The sequence below is a fragment of the Narcine bancroftii genome, chromosome 1, assembly GCF_036971445.1.
Source record: "Narcine bancroftii isolate sNarBan1 chromosome 1, sNarBan1.hap1, whole genome shotgun sequence".
Classification (NCBI taxonomy): domain Eukaryota; kingdom Metazoa; phylum Chordata; class Chondrichthyes; order Torpediniformes; family Narcinidae; genus Narcine; species Narcine bancroftii.
The window spans coordinates 394934933-394950304 of record NC_091469.1 but is presented as its reverse complement, the minus strand read 5'-3'; positions in this window follow the sequence as shown (position 1 = coordinate 394950304).

Genomic DNA, 15372 nt, shown 5'->3' with positions numbered 1-15372 from the left:
TTAATCTCCTTAAGGAACAAAAATAGGGCAAAGTAAGACATCTGTATCACTCATGGGTTATATTTACCACCCATTTTCTTTTAAGACTTAATAGAAGAGTTTTGGAAGATTGATATGGGTGTTTGAGGTGGTAACAAGATCTTTTGCAGAACCAATTCTTCCTGCATAAAGATGAGAGCTGAAAAGATTTTCATTGCTGTTTACTTGTCCAGCTCATAAGGAGAAGCAAACAGCATCTTCAACAACCCCCCTCCACACCCCACCCCCAACCCCGTACGAGACAGATGAGTCTTTAAATTCATCCAGGCCCAGAGCACATTTGTTGTGAAGACAAGCAGATAACGAAGAAGATATGTTTAAATTTACAAACAATTAATCAGCATGTGACGCTTTCAATACATTTAAATTGAACATTTAGGGAACAGTGAAAAATCCAGAAGGCAGCCACAACTGAGCTTTACAGGCATTTGCACGGCCAAGCGTTTTCCTCTTCAGAAATGGATGTCTTTATTGCCTGCTGCTGATTCACAGTATTCTGTCAATTCTTGTCAGCTCTGAGAAGCTAATCAATGCAGTAATTATTCCTCTCCTTTGATCTAGTAATGGATTCAGTGTGGTCTAAGGAGGCCCAAGTACTTGATAAGTTGCCTGTGAAGTCCTTAGGAGTTGTTTGAATTAAATACCACCTACTACAGGAAAAAAATCAATACAGCAGTTAAAATGGTTTCACAGGGACCTTTCAAGTGATTGAATATTACTCCTCTTATGAGACCAATAGCTGCCTTTTTGGCAGACATTTAGTCGCTAAACACTGTTATTAAATTTTCATAGTTTTGTATGCCACCTGAAGTCCAGCATTTTCATTAGTTACACTGAACATATCATTGATCTTGGATTTCTCTTTGAGACTGGTGCTGCACAGATTCATTACAATTTATAGTTTCTGATGTATTATTTACTTGATAGTTACAAATAGCTGATTTCTCACTTGGCAATTATAAAAGGATCTGATTGAAAATTTTAATAATAGTTGAAAGATAAAATATACATAAAAATCTATTGGAATAAGATGTTTCATATCCATCTTAATGTCCTCTTCAGAAGGTAACTGTTTATCAACATAGAATTTGCAACAATCATGCAAAATAAACCATACATATTAAATCAGAAGGTTCCAACAGAGCAAATAAAAAAATGTAACCTTATTAACCATCATGAGACTAGAGGTAGGCGAGTAGATGGCAGTTTGCTTTGCAGGTCAGAAGGGTGTTGGTAGATAGGATCTAGCAAGCAGAAGGAATAATTTAAAAAATGCATTTTTATTTTTCTTTGTTGAAATGAATGGAGTCTGTGGAAATCACTAAAAAGAAAGAAGGAAGAGGGCAGTGCCTGGAAAAAGAGGCAGAAGAGTTGTGGTTAAGTTGGAATTCATGTGGGATTGAAACAGCAAGCTGGTCAGGAGGATTTTATGACTGGAGGTCACAGGGATATGGCACAATATTGGAATCCATCAGGCCTGATTTGGTACATGAAATAGCCGTGTCCACCCTAATCTTGGATCTTACATTATTTACAATGTCCTGAAATACCACTTTGTATTCCCCTATTTCTCCCATGTACCATCACATGATGTCCCCATCCCTCACACATTCCATACTGAGGACTGCAGGTGCCCTCATCTCTCACAGGCACCACAAGGCTAACTATATGGGCAGACATAACAAAATTACTGGGAAGGCATTGTACTTGCCTTGGTCTCTTGAAAATAACTCTATGAAACCCCATCTCCTGCACATACTAGCAGGTGAAATGCATCAGCCTCTCATATGAAAACAGTAACTTGAGTACCTTCATTTCTCACACATACAAGAGGACTGATCAAGCATATCCCATCTCTCCAAGATACCAAAAGGCTGATATGCAGAAGCCCTCATCTCCTGCACAGTCCAGACAGCAACTTCAGTTCCCTCTCAAACGTGTTTATCAATGGTGTGTATCCAACCACTCATAAAAATATAACATGTTCAAATCAATCAAACAAATTGTATGTGCCCTTGTTTTTCAGACATACCATGAGCCCCAATCTCCATATAAACTGGACACTTTTATCTCCCATGAGTAGAAGGGCAACTGCATGTGCCACAAACATTCACACACAAACCAAAATGATGACTGCCAATTCCTAAATAGATCAGAAGAGCAACTAACCTTGGAGCCAAACAAAAAAAATGTCTGCAGACATTAAGGATGTAGTGCAATACATGCTGGACCAATTCAGCAGGTTATGCAGCATCTTTAGAAAGTAAAGGGAACTAATGTTTGAAGCTTGAGTCATTTGTCAAGGTATGAGCAAAAGCTAGGCAGGCAGCTGATTAAAAAGGTGGGGAAAGGAGGAGGAGAAAGAGGAGGAATGGGCAAAGGGAGCACAGGCCAACTGTTTATATAAGTGGATATGGGTGGAAGAGAAACAAGCTGAGAAGTGATAAGGAGAGGAGTTTGCTCTCCGAATGGAAAGTGAAGGGAAGAGGGTGGGGAGCTGGAAGAAAGGAGACAGAGAGAGGAGACTCGGGGGAGAGGCTCAAAGGAAGCTGGGTTGATGTGAATACCATCCAATGCCTTGCCAACAGATGGTCAGCTGCAGCTCTCTATTTCCTGTTTGTTGTCTTCCTCCATTATTTAATGGGAAGTTACATCTGCAATTTTCCATTCCACTAATTCTTCCTGAAACTCAATGAGTCTTGAGCAAGCTCAGCCATTGGCTACACTATCCCTGTAACTGTCTTCTTTAAAACCTTTGTGTACTGTCCATAAGGAACTTGACTTTTGTCTGCCTTTACTTGGATCAGTTTTGATAACATCATGTCCCTCATTATCATAATTATAGATCATTTATAATATTTGAAATGACCCCATTACAAATAGTAACAAGGCACTGCACCTGCACTTACAAACATGCATCTGAGCATGATCCCCTCAGGCAGACCAGAGGTCAATTGCATGTACCCCCTTCTTCCACACATGGTAATACAGTGATGGGTTTGGTCCTTGTCCGTCAGATATTCTGGAACAGAAATTGTCCATGCCCAAATCTCTCACAAACTAGATGGCACAGCTAATGTCATAGCTGGTGCAATGCTATTACAACACCAGCAACCTGGGTTTGAATCCGGTGCTATGTGTAAGGTGTTTGTACATTTACCTTGTGATTTATGTGGGTTTTGTCTGATACCTCGGCTTACTCCCGCTCCAAAATGTACAGGCTTGATCAGTTATTTTGGTGTAGTTGAGCAAAATAAAGATGGATAAATGTGCATGCCCCCATAACTTCACTATGTTCCCTTTAGTCTCTCACTCATACATCTAACTGCATGTGCTCCTTCCTCAAAAACTAATATACCGGCACCTTCCTGACACATACAAAGTTTTGCAACTACCCTCAACTCCCACATCACCCATATATAGTAAAATGGCATTTTTGAACAGTCTCCATGCTTGCACACATTGGCATGTCCACTTTTAAATCTCTGAGACAAGCAATTTTGCGCATACTGATCTCTCATACATGTAAGATTGGCAGCTGTTCTCGTCTGCATATCATACAAAAGGTAAAAAAAATATATATCTTTGTTGGAGGAACTCAATTGTTTAGAGCATATCCAGTCAACATTCTGGGACTTGACCTTTTATCAAGACTGGATGAAAGGGGATCATATTACAAATATTACAGGGGGAAAAACTGAAGGAGGGTCCTATAAACTGAAGGAGGGGCCTAGAAACTGCTACTGTGATGAAATACTTTGAGAGGCTGGTCCTGGCCAGAATTAACACATATCTAATAAAGATCTGGACCCACTGCAATTTGCCTATCATCCACTCAGCTCTGGGACACCTCAAAAACAGCAATTCATACATACGGCTGCTCTTCATAGACTACAGCACGGCCTTCAGTATCATTATTCCCTCAGTGCTGATCAAGAAGCTACAAACTCTTGGCCTCTGAACCCCACTCTGCAACTGGATCCTTGACTTCTTCATTGGAAGACCACAGTCAGTACAATGTCTCGTCTTCACTGATCATCAATTCTGGCACACCCCAAGGATGTGTGCTTAGCCCACTGCTCTACTTGTTATACACCCATGACTATGAGGCCAGGCACAATTCCCATGCCATCTACATGTTTGCCGATGACACCACAGTCGTCAGCAGAATCACAAAGAGGAATGAGCAAATGTACAGGAAGAAGATAAATCACCTTGTTGAATGGTGTAACAACAACAACCTTGTGCTCAATGTCAGCAAAACCAAAAAAATGATTGTGGACTTCAGGACGAAGTCAGGGGAACACAGCCCAGTCCTCATTGAGGGCTCAGTAATGGAAAGGGTCAAGAATTTCAAATTCCTGGGTGTCAACATATCTGAAGAGGCTCCATTTTGATGCAATCACAAAGTAGGCATGCCAGCACATATAATTGGTGAGGTGTCTGAGGAGGTTCTCGTAAACTTCTACGGGTGTACTATGGAGAGCATTCTGGCTGGTCGCATCACTGCCAGGTATAGAGGTGACAATTCTCAGGATAACTCAGCCTGCGGTATCACGGCACCAAACTTCACTCTATTGAGGGTATCTAAATGAGGCAGTGTCTTAAAAACGCAGCCTCTATCCTCAAAGGCCCCCACCAGCTAGGCCATGACCTCTTCACTCTGCTACCATCTGGGAAAAGGTACAAGAGCCTAAAGACAAGCCCTCAACAGCACAAAGACAGCTTCTTCCCCACTGCCATCAGATTCCTGAATTATCAATGAACCAAAGACACTGCCTCACTTTTGGTGCAATTTTATTGTTATTATTATTTATTTTGTTTTTATAGTGATGTCATAAGATGGTCATAATATGTATGTTTACATTATGAAACTGCTGCAAACCCCGAATTTCATGACTTGAACAAGACAATAAATCCTGATTCTGATTCTGAGAAATGATCAGATAGAATTTTTCAGAAGTGGAGAGGTAGGTAGAGGAAATGTGCATTATGAAGGGGGGGGTGGGGGGGGGAGAAAATTTAGAGATGGAGAGAGAGAGAGAAATAATTAAGAGAAGGAATAGATAAAGAAGAAACTATGGAATTAGTTGGGCTGAAAAATCAGGGTTCATGCTGTTAGATTTAGATTTAAGGATGTCTAGGAGGAACATGATATCTTGTTCAAGTTTATGTTTGGCCTCACCTGAACAATGAATGAAGCCAAAAATAGGCATGAATAGTGGTCAGGTAACAGTGCATGCATCCATCTCTCACATGTATGGAAGGTTGAACCAAACTTCCTACATCTCTCATATTTACTACAGTTGAATTCATGCTCCTCCATTTCTCATACATAGACAGGGAAAGGTGCCTGGCCCCATCTCTTGCAAATACCAGAGGATTCATCACTAGTGCCCAATCACTCACACACATGAAACAGGCACATATTCCAACCATCCCCATTCTAAAATACCTTGCACATAGCAGAACACTCATCCCTACCTCACACACATACCAAATGGTTGACAAATCAATAAATGACACCCCTCCTTAATAGTTGACAGACCATAGTGCATGTCACCATCACTGCACATACAGGTGAGAGGCAATAAAGCTAAATCCATCTATCACACATTGTTTGACATGCTACCATCACTGACACAAATCATCCAGCCAGCTGGAGCTTCCCTCATCTCTCGTGCACATAGAGCAAGGACAAATGCAGGTCCTCATCTCTATACATACAAAATGGGGAACTGGAAATGTCCCCAACCATCACACATCCAAAAATTCTGGCAATGGGGAAAATCTCACAAACTGTATATCCCCCCCACCTCTCAGACTGTTGGCAGAACCCATTTCTGTGCTGTCCAGTTCCATGGCTCTCTGATGAAGACAATGGGTGTGCACCACATCTTCTTGCACATATTCTGCCTTTAACTGAACATACTTTGGCTTAAAGATAGAGTTTCTGACTCCCAGATCCAGCCAGCTGGTTTCAGTCCTCACCTCTGGTGCTGTCTGTACAAAGCAAATTTTCTCTGCAACTGCCTGGGTTTCCTCCCACGTCCGAAAGACAAGGCTGAAAATTATTCCCTGTAAATTATCACTGGTGTGAGTAGGTGGCAGAATATATATGTGAGAGTTGATGTCAGTTGATAAGATCAAATGGATTGTAGGGAAATCAGTGGGTTAATGAGTTTGATGGAGATTGAGCTCAGAGAGCTCACATGGACTTGATAGCCTCCTGCAAATAAAAAAGGACAATGAAAATTCATAAGAAATAGGAACAAGAATCAATCATTCAGCCCCACAATCTACTCAGTCTTCAATATTGGACCTTTACACATCCCCACATTTAACCAGATTGCCAATAGTAACCTTACATTTAGCATCTAATATCTTCCTTTCCTCCTTCATGTCATTCCTTAAAACCCACCTCGATAATATAGAAACATAGAAACATAGAAGATAGGAGCAGGAGTAGGTCATTCAACTCTTTGAGCTTGCTCCGCCATTCAACGAGATCATGGCTGATCTTAAAGTTCAGTACCCCGTCCCCGCCTTCTCTCCGTAACCTTTAATACCCTTATACTGAAGAAATAGATCTAATTCCCTCTTAAATATATTTAATGAACCTGCCTCCACTGCCCTCTGTGGCAATGAATTCCACAGATTCACCACCCTCTGGGTAAAGAAATTCCTCCTCATCTCGGTCCTAAATGGTTTGCCTATTATCCTCAAACCATGGCCCCGGGTTCTGGATTTTCCCATCATTGGAAACATCCCATCTGCATCCATTCTGTCCAGTCCTGCCAGAATTTAATAAGCCAGATATTGGCAATTATTTTAACATCTCTGTATATGCTTTAAGATGGCAGCACAGTGAAAACGAAATTTAATTGGGAAGAGTAAAAGAACAGTTGAATATTATGACCAGCTGCATTGACTTAGAAAACTTGATACACAATAAACGGGCCAAAGGATCCCTTTCCCTACTGTAACCATTTTGATTCCATGGCCCACATTTTGCCACAGTGGGTCACTGCCAGTATCATTGCTTGCATTCCATACAGGTTCTCCTCAGATAGGTTGTGAATAGCACAATTTTGGATCAAAGTAAACAACACCCAAAAAAAAGCTTGTGGGAGCCTTTGAATCATGGTCTCAGCTTTGTCACAACTAGTGTATTACATTTTGTCAATGCTTCTAACATTAATTAAAATCAATTAAATCAAGTCAAGTTTGCTGACATCGGATTACACAATTACAATGTTCTTTACTCCCAACCTCAATGCAAAACATGCAGATACACAACCTGATATAACACACATACAGATAAACAATACAAATGCAGGACACTTAAATATTGATTTATGAATATGAGAGTCCAAGATGGTTAATGTGAGCAGTTCCTTTGGTTGTTCAGCATTCTTACTGCCTGGGAAGAAGCTATTTCTCAGCCTGGAGGAGCTGGCTCTGACACCCATCTATCTCTTTCCCAACAGGAGCAGCTGAAAGGTGCTGTGTGGGCGGTGAAGTGTCCTCAATGGTATTGCACACCCTCTTCAGACAATGATCCTGGTAGATCATGTCAACCAGGAGGAGGGAGACTCCTGTGGATTGACCTCCAATCCATTTTTCTGCAACAACCGCACCACACAATACAGCCGGTTTCAATGCTCTAGATAGAGCTCCTGTAGAAGGTTGACATAATGGTAGCCAGTAGCCTTGCCCATGTCAGTCTTCTCAGGTTGTGCCTTCCTGACAAGTCTGTGATAGGCCACTAGTTAAATGATTTGTAGTGGAGAGTGGTCATTCCTGGTCCTCCTGAAAATCCAGAATCATCTCCTTCATCTTGTCCATGTTCAGACTCTCACCTCTGTAGTCTGGCTCATCATTGTTGCTAATGAAGCCAATTACTGTTGTGTCAGCAAATCCCAGTCAGCACCATGGACCATAGTGGTGAAGAACAGCTGAGAAATCACTGCAAGGTTCCCACCAACAATATCCAGATATCAGATTTCATGCAAGAACTCCAAAATTGCAGTCATTACAAGGAGAGCTGCCAACAGAACTGCCATATCCATTTCATTTGATTTCTGTGTAAAATTCTATTTTAAATGCTCTACATAAAAGCAAATTGTTCCTTTTTTTGCAGTCCTCACCACACAATTATCCGTTGGGTTAATCCTTTCCTATCTATACCTGCAACACAACAATCAGCTGCATAAGAACAATTTTTATGCAAAGTCTTCAAAGGTATAATTGATGGAATTCAGATGGCCACTTAAAAAGGCATTAGGATGGTTTTCACACTAAATCATACACAAAAGATTGCCTTTAGCATCTGCCATGATAATACATCAATCATGGTTGAATCACAAAGCAAGCTCAAAGGACTGAATGGCCTACTTCTCCTTAGTCTGATAGTTTTCTGGTCTTGTGCAAAATGAGAAGTAAGTCATACCGTACAGGAAACTTTCTATGACAGTCTAATGGAGGAGCAAAAACAGCTGTCATTCTGTTCTAAGACAATAAATAACACCCTTAGACAGAGTAGAAGAAATAAGCTATTCAGCCCATCAAGTCTGCCCTGCTATTCAATCATGAGCTGATCCATTTTCCCACTCAGCCCCACTGTCTAGCCTTCTCCTCATAACCTTTGATACCCTGGCTAATCAAGAATCTGTTAATCTCTGCCTTATGTGTCATGTTCAAGTCAGAAACAGGTCATTTTCTCCTCTTCATTAATTATGTCAGTAACTGCAGAAGTCGCTTCTCTACGTGAAATGCCATTAGTGGAAGTACATCTGATGCTGACCAGACATCTGATAAGAAGAGTTACCCTAGAATTATCAATTCCCCATTGATGACAAATCATCCTGTGAATCCAAATGGTGCTTATGCACAAATTGGCATAAAAAGCATGCACACAGTGATCCAATTTCTCAGCTTGTATTTTTACATTGCAGTGTAAGCGACAGGTTGAATTTCAGATGGATTATTACATTAATAAGGTATAATATTCATTAGGAAATATATATATGTCCTTGGTGAATGTACCGTGATAATGGACTTTACTAATGTGAAGAGAATGGAAAAGCTGAGATCATTTTCCTTCGAGTTGTGAGTTTTACAGGAAACATCAACGAGCTGTTCAAAATTATGAAGTAGTTTGATGTGTTAATGATAATGTTTACTGTCATATACATTTGACAGTGTAGCTATGCACCAAAATGATTAACTGCTGCAGCTGACCAGGTAGGTACTTTGTAAAAAAAGAACAACTACATAACAATCAAAACATCACGATATTCTAAATTCTGAATTGAATAACAATGATAAATTATCCAAAATAATAATAACTATTTAGTTATCTTAGTGCAACAATAAATTGACAGCAATAATGCAGACAGAACTTTTGTGGTGTTGGTTTTGTGGTGTGTGTATATGTTATATATAGTGGATCTCTTTCTGCATGGCTAGAAGGTTCCTAACTAGTGATGCTGGATCACATGAGTCAGTCTCCAGCAGCGCACAGCCTGGTGTGAGTCTTTTGACCTCAAGTTGCTTGCAGCACGCAGCATGTTTGGGTTCCTTGCCTGCAAGTCGCTAACAGCTCTACGCTTGTGTGTGTGTGTGTGTGTATACTTCAGCCTCAGTGTGTCTCACTTTTTAATAAATAAAATATACCAGTCTTGGTCGAAGACATATCCATTGACCCAGCAGGAATGTAATGCCACATTGTAAAATATATGCAAAATCCTGGATGCTCATGAATATCTATGCTGCAAACTTTGATGACAAATCCTTTATACAAAATGTCTTCTTAAAAACAGTAGATGGTAGACAAAATGTACTGATTGGAGTTATTTTAATTTTTGCTTAGATCCCATCCTTGATAAATCAGCAAGGAGAGTGACAAAGACAAAATTGGTGAAAGTTACTCTATCTTTTATGTAAGATTTATACCTGATAGATGTATGAAGACAGTTATACCCCATGACAAGAGATTACTCATTCTACTCAAATGTTCATGACTCCTATACAAGAGTAGATTTGTTTTTAATGTCTGCACAATTGAACAACAGAGTGGTTGAAATAGAATACCTAACCAGACTACTCTTTGACCACGTGCCTCTAACCTTAATGATAATGATGGCTGAGAAGCAAGAGAATGAATACAGAGGCATCTTAATTCTATGCTGTTGAGAAAGGCAGATTTCTGTAATTTTATCAGGAAATTATGCCTATTACTTTAATTGGAATGTTAATTGTGTGAAAATGAAAGTGGTGCTAAGACTGTAATACCTCTTTCAATAGTTGCCAATTTATTTGCCTAAGAACTTTTTAAAAGATATTTAATGGTCATGTAAGACAATTTCTTTGGAATAACAAAGTACCTAGGATCGCTATGGAAAAATTGACATGGGAATGTAAGTTGGGAGAATTAAGATTATCAGATTTTTAAATATATTATTTAGGAGCCCAGACAAGGTTTCTCTTATCCTTTTTCAAAGGGAACTCTCCCTCATGGATCCAAATGGGTCTACATACAATGAGAGGAATACAGCAAAGGGTTTCATGTATAAATGGAAAATCAAATGAATAACAAATAAACCAGATAGCCCCATTCTAATACATATGATTAAAAGTTGGTATGTGATTAATGAGAGCATTAGATATGAATTAAAGCACCATTGTGCCAAAATGAACTATTACCCTTGAACTTTGGCAATAGAATATTAAAGATTTGGCATGATAAAGGAATTAAGCATGTTGAAGAAGAGCTACTTATGTGCTTTGAACAACTAAAACCAATATCATCTGTCAAATGGATCCTTCTACTGCTTTCTTCAGCTGAGGTCCTTCTTGCGAGAGAAATGGGGTCCCATAATAACCCCACTCTAAAGTAAAGAAGTGGAGGAGATGCTTTGACTGGAAAATGCACCTAAATTCATAACTAGGATGTATTCTTCTCTCCAAGGCAAAAATATTAAACCAGGCTTACAAAGGCCAAGGAAGAAGTGGGAGTTAGATCTAGGTGTTATAATACCAAAGGACTGCTGGTCTGATTGGTGTTTGTACAGAAAGACATCAATGATTAATGTGAGACTTGGATTGGTTCAATGTAATTTTCTCCATCAATTATATTTTATACCACAAAAACTACATAAATCAAAACTTGAAATATCTGAAATGTGCTTTAGATGTGACACAGAAATTGGAACCTATATACGTTCCACATGGTCGTGTGTGAAACTAAGACCATTCTGGCATGATATTGCCGAAACACTAACAAGAATAACAGGAATGACCTTCACATATGACCAACAGCGATACCTTCTCGGCAATCTTATGGATGTGAACAACATATTGACTAAATTTCAAATCTGTTTTGTTAAGGTAGCCCTGGGTGTGGCCAAGAAGTGTATAGCAATCAATTGGAAGTCCAACTCTCCCCTACCTATTGCTTGATGGGCCGGGGAGATGTTTGGTTGTATACCCATGAAGAAAATCACCTATAACTTAAATAATAAATATGAGATTTTCATTAAGATATGGTAACTATACTTAGATATTCTAGGGGCCAATTGTAAACCTGACCCTTCAAGGTATGTAAAGATGAGAAATCTAAGAAAAAAAAATTATGAAAGAAATGAGAGCTCTGACGGCTAGGGGGGGTGGGGGTGGGAAAAAGAGGGGAATTTTTCTTTTCTTTTTGTTTGTAAACATTTAATATATGTTTCAAATGTATAAAAGTTTAAAGATTTTATAAATATATTTATGGAAAAAATGAAAAACCAAAATATTTTTATTTTAAGAAGTCCACTGCTGCCCCAGAGTCTGCGACTGCTTGAGGCTGCTGAGGAACACAGGTGCTGTCATCGTGCGTCCCAACCCCGCAGTCACACAATTTTTAATGAACCACTGTCAGCTCCTTTAACATGTTGTTTAAAGCTTTGTCCACAGTGGGATGGGCAGTAGGACCCTGCAGGAGTTTGCTATGTCTCTGCTTCCCACTCTCCCTGGGTCCGAACCAACAGCAGAGCCGCTGTTACAGCCATGACGCCTTTTTTTTGAGAGGAGAAATGTGGTTCTCTTTCTATTTTTCCAATCTAATAAATTATTAGAAACACCTAAGGAAACAAAAGAATCCTTTGGAACAATTGTAGATCTTGAGCTTGAGAAACATTTAAACTGCATTGTTGTAAAACTGAGAAAACAATAGAAAATGTATAAAACACTCAGCAGGTCAGAAGGAGTCCGTACAAAGTGAGAACAGGCTAATATTTTAGATTAATGACCTTTCATTTAATCACAAAACATCCCTTTTTTGAAAACTGTGACCAAAAATCTAAATTATTAGCGAGTTCTGTTTAAAGCAAAACCACTGGCTTATCCTTTCTATTTCACCCTTTCAAGCCAAATACTTAAGACTCCCAAGAAGTAAATACCCATTTTACAGTGTGTAACAGGAGATTATATACTTCAAAGTATTCAATGAGGTAGAGATTTTTTTTCTCTCTATTTGAACCTTCCTTCAGTCTTTAATGGCCAAAGGGATTTATTGGACAGACCAAAGCAGATTAGAAAGTATCAGGTTTTATCTGTCTAATTCCCAGACTCAAATCTCCAAATCCAACTGGGCCTATAAGCTGTTCTTGTGCTCAGCACTAGATTTTTGATCCTGTATTTCTTCAAGTGCATGAACATGGAATACATTTTTCTAGAGTGAATATCATGCCCTTAAAAGTTATGTTTTTGCCCTAAAGAGGGTATTCTGTTTCAACCACTCTGTTGTTCAATTGTGAAGACATTAAAAACAAATCTACTCTTGTATAGGAGTCATGAACATTTGAGTAAAATGTGTTGGTCAAAAATGTTAGTCACAGTCCAGACTGCATGTAGATGTAACCTGCGTTATTTTAGCTAAGATTTTGGCCTCTGATCAGCCAAGTGGTTTTCATGAAGGATCTATTGGCTAAGGACAGGTAGAAAGATGCTTTAAAGGTTATGTAATCACCTTAATCTATAGAAACAGATGCACCTTGTGGCATAGTCATTTTTATCATTGTTTAATTCAAAATCTGAAATATGCTTCTTCAGAAATTGCCTACATTATATTGAGCAGGGATGATGATGAGCCCTCGAGGCCATATAAAGCACTATGCCAGCATCTCCAACAAACGGTACAAAACCAGCATCTGGCTGAAAAATACTTTGACAACTCAAGCACAGCTTCTCTCCATTAAAATGTCAAGCAACATACACTGAAGCCTCGTTAGAACGTGGTTCGTTAATCCGAGGAACCGCTTATAGCGCGGGTGTCTGTGGACCCCAAACTTTGCAAATAAATTGATTAAAATTCAGAATACCAATATTAAAAAAAATCTGCTTGCTTTCTTTCATTGAAGTTGTTAGTTATAAATAGCAGATCCTTTGAAAACTGGTAATATTTAGATTTGGTTATCTGTGGGCACTCTGACATATTTGCATCTGTTCCGCTACTCGGCTGTAACGTGCTATTAAATCTTGGACTCCAACTACCACGTTCTGTGGGATGGCTATCAACAGTCCTGAAAATTTAGATTATGTTTTCACTGCTATCTTGGATGATATCAGGCTGGTTTCAGAGGGAGGTCCAGCCACTTGTGCAGAGTTAGAGGTTGACTGTTCTTGCCTTCATCATCGTCAGAGCATTAATGATCTTTGGGACAAATGGCTTTGTTAAAGCAAACTATTTTTGATTGTTTGCTCAATTGCAACTTACAAAAATGTTTGTGTACCTCACTGAGAATCAGGCCGGGAAATCCCTCTCTCTTCAATTCCTGGCCTTGAAAATTACCTTCTCAGTGCTCCCCATTCTTTATTGATTTTGCTTGATTTCTGTATTTTCTAACTTTTGTAAGTTTGTAGTTTAGTACTTGGCTTTGAGGATCAGTAAAACATTCCAATTGCCATTTCAATTGGGTTGGCATCATGGAGCATCATTAAACCTGGAGATGTATCTTGGTTTTACTACGATAAGAATTAGTATTGGTAGGAAACCGGAAGGTTCTGTATCATAGAGTTGCAGAGTCATAGAGTTCCACAGCACAGAAACAGACCTCAGCCAAACTTGCCATTGACCAAGTTAGTTTTATTTGCTTGTGTTTGGGTCATGTCCTTCTGAACCTTTTCTGTCCAATAACTGTCTAAACGTCAATACAGTTCCAATTGCTCTTATTTCTACTACTTCCTCTGGCAGATCGTTCTATGTACCAACCACTTCTTGTGTGAAGACAATCCAGTTTAAAAATTTACCTTCTCACATTAAATCCATACCCTCTAGTTTTAGACTCCTCCTTTGAGAGGAAAAAGATTAGGACTATTTACCTTATCTAAGCCCCTCATGATTTTTTAAAACTCTATAAGGACCCCTTTGCCTCCTGCACTCCAAGGAGAAAACCCCCAGAGCATCTCCAAATAATTCAAGCTGACCTCCCTAGGTAATATTCTCATGAAATATTTTCTGCACCGTTTCCAGGTTAATAACTTTTTTCTGTAGCTGGATGACCAAAACTGTGCACAATACTCCATGAACATGCATCAAGTTCTTGTACTGATGTAACATGACATCTCTGTAATTGTATTCAATGCCCTGACCAATGAAAGCACAAATGCCAAATGTCCTCTTCACCATGCTATCTGTGTCACCAATTTCATCTACACTTTTGCCTGGCTTTTCCAGTTTCAAAAGAAAAGAAAATTATTATGGGGGTGTCAAGACAACTACTTACTTAGCAGCATGGTTAGCTACGCAGTTTGCACGGTAGTATTACAGCGCCAGCGACCCAGGTTCAAATCTGATGCTGTTGGTCCTCCATCAGCCAGCTCCCCACCATGACTACCAGCCCCCCCACATCTCCATCGGGCACACAAAACTCAAAACGGTCAACCAGTTTACCTATCTCGGCTGCACCATTTCATCAGATGCAAGGATCGACAATGAGATAGACAACAGACTCGCCAAGGCAAATAGCGCCTTTGGAAGACTACACAAAAGAGTATGGAAAAACACCCAACTGAAAAACCTCACAAAGATAAGCATATACAGAGCCGTTGTCATACCCACACTCCTGTTCGGCTCAGAATCATGGGTCCTCTACCGGCATCACCTACGGCTCCTAGAACGTTTCCACCAGCGTTGTCTCCGCTCCATCCTCAACATCCATTGGAGCGCTTTCATCCCTAACGTCGAAGTACTCGAGATGGCAGAGGTCGACAGCATCGAGTCCACGCTGCTGAAGATCCAGCTGCGCTGGGTGAGTCACGTCTCCAGAATGGAGGACCATCGCCTTCCCA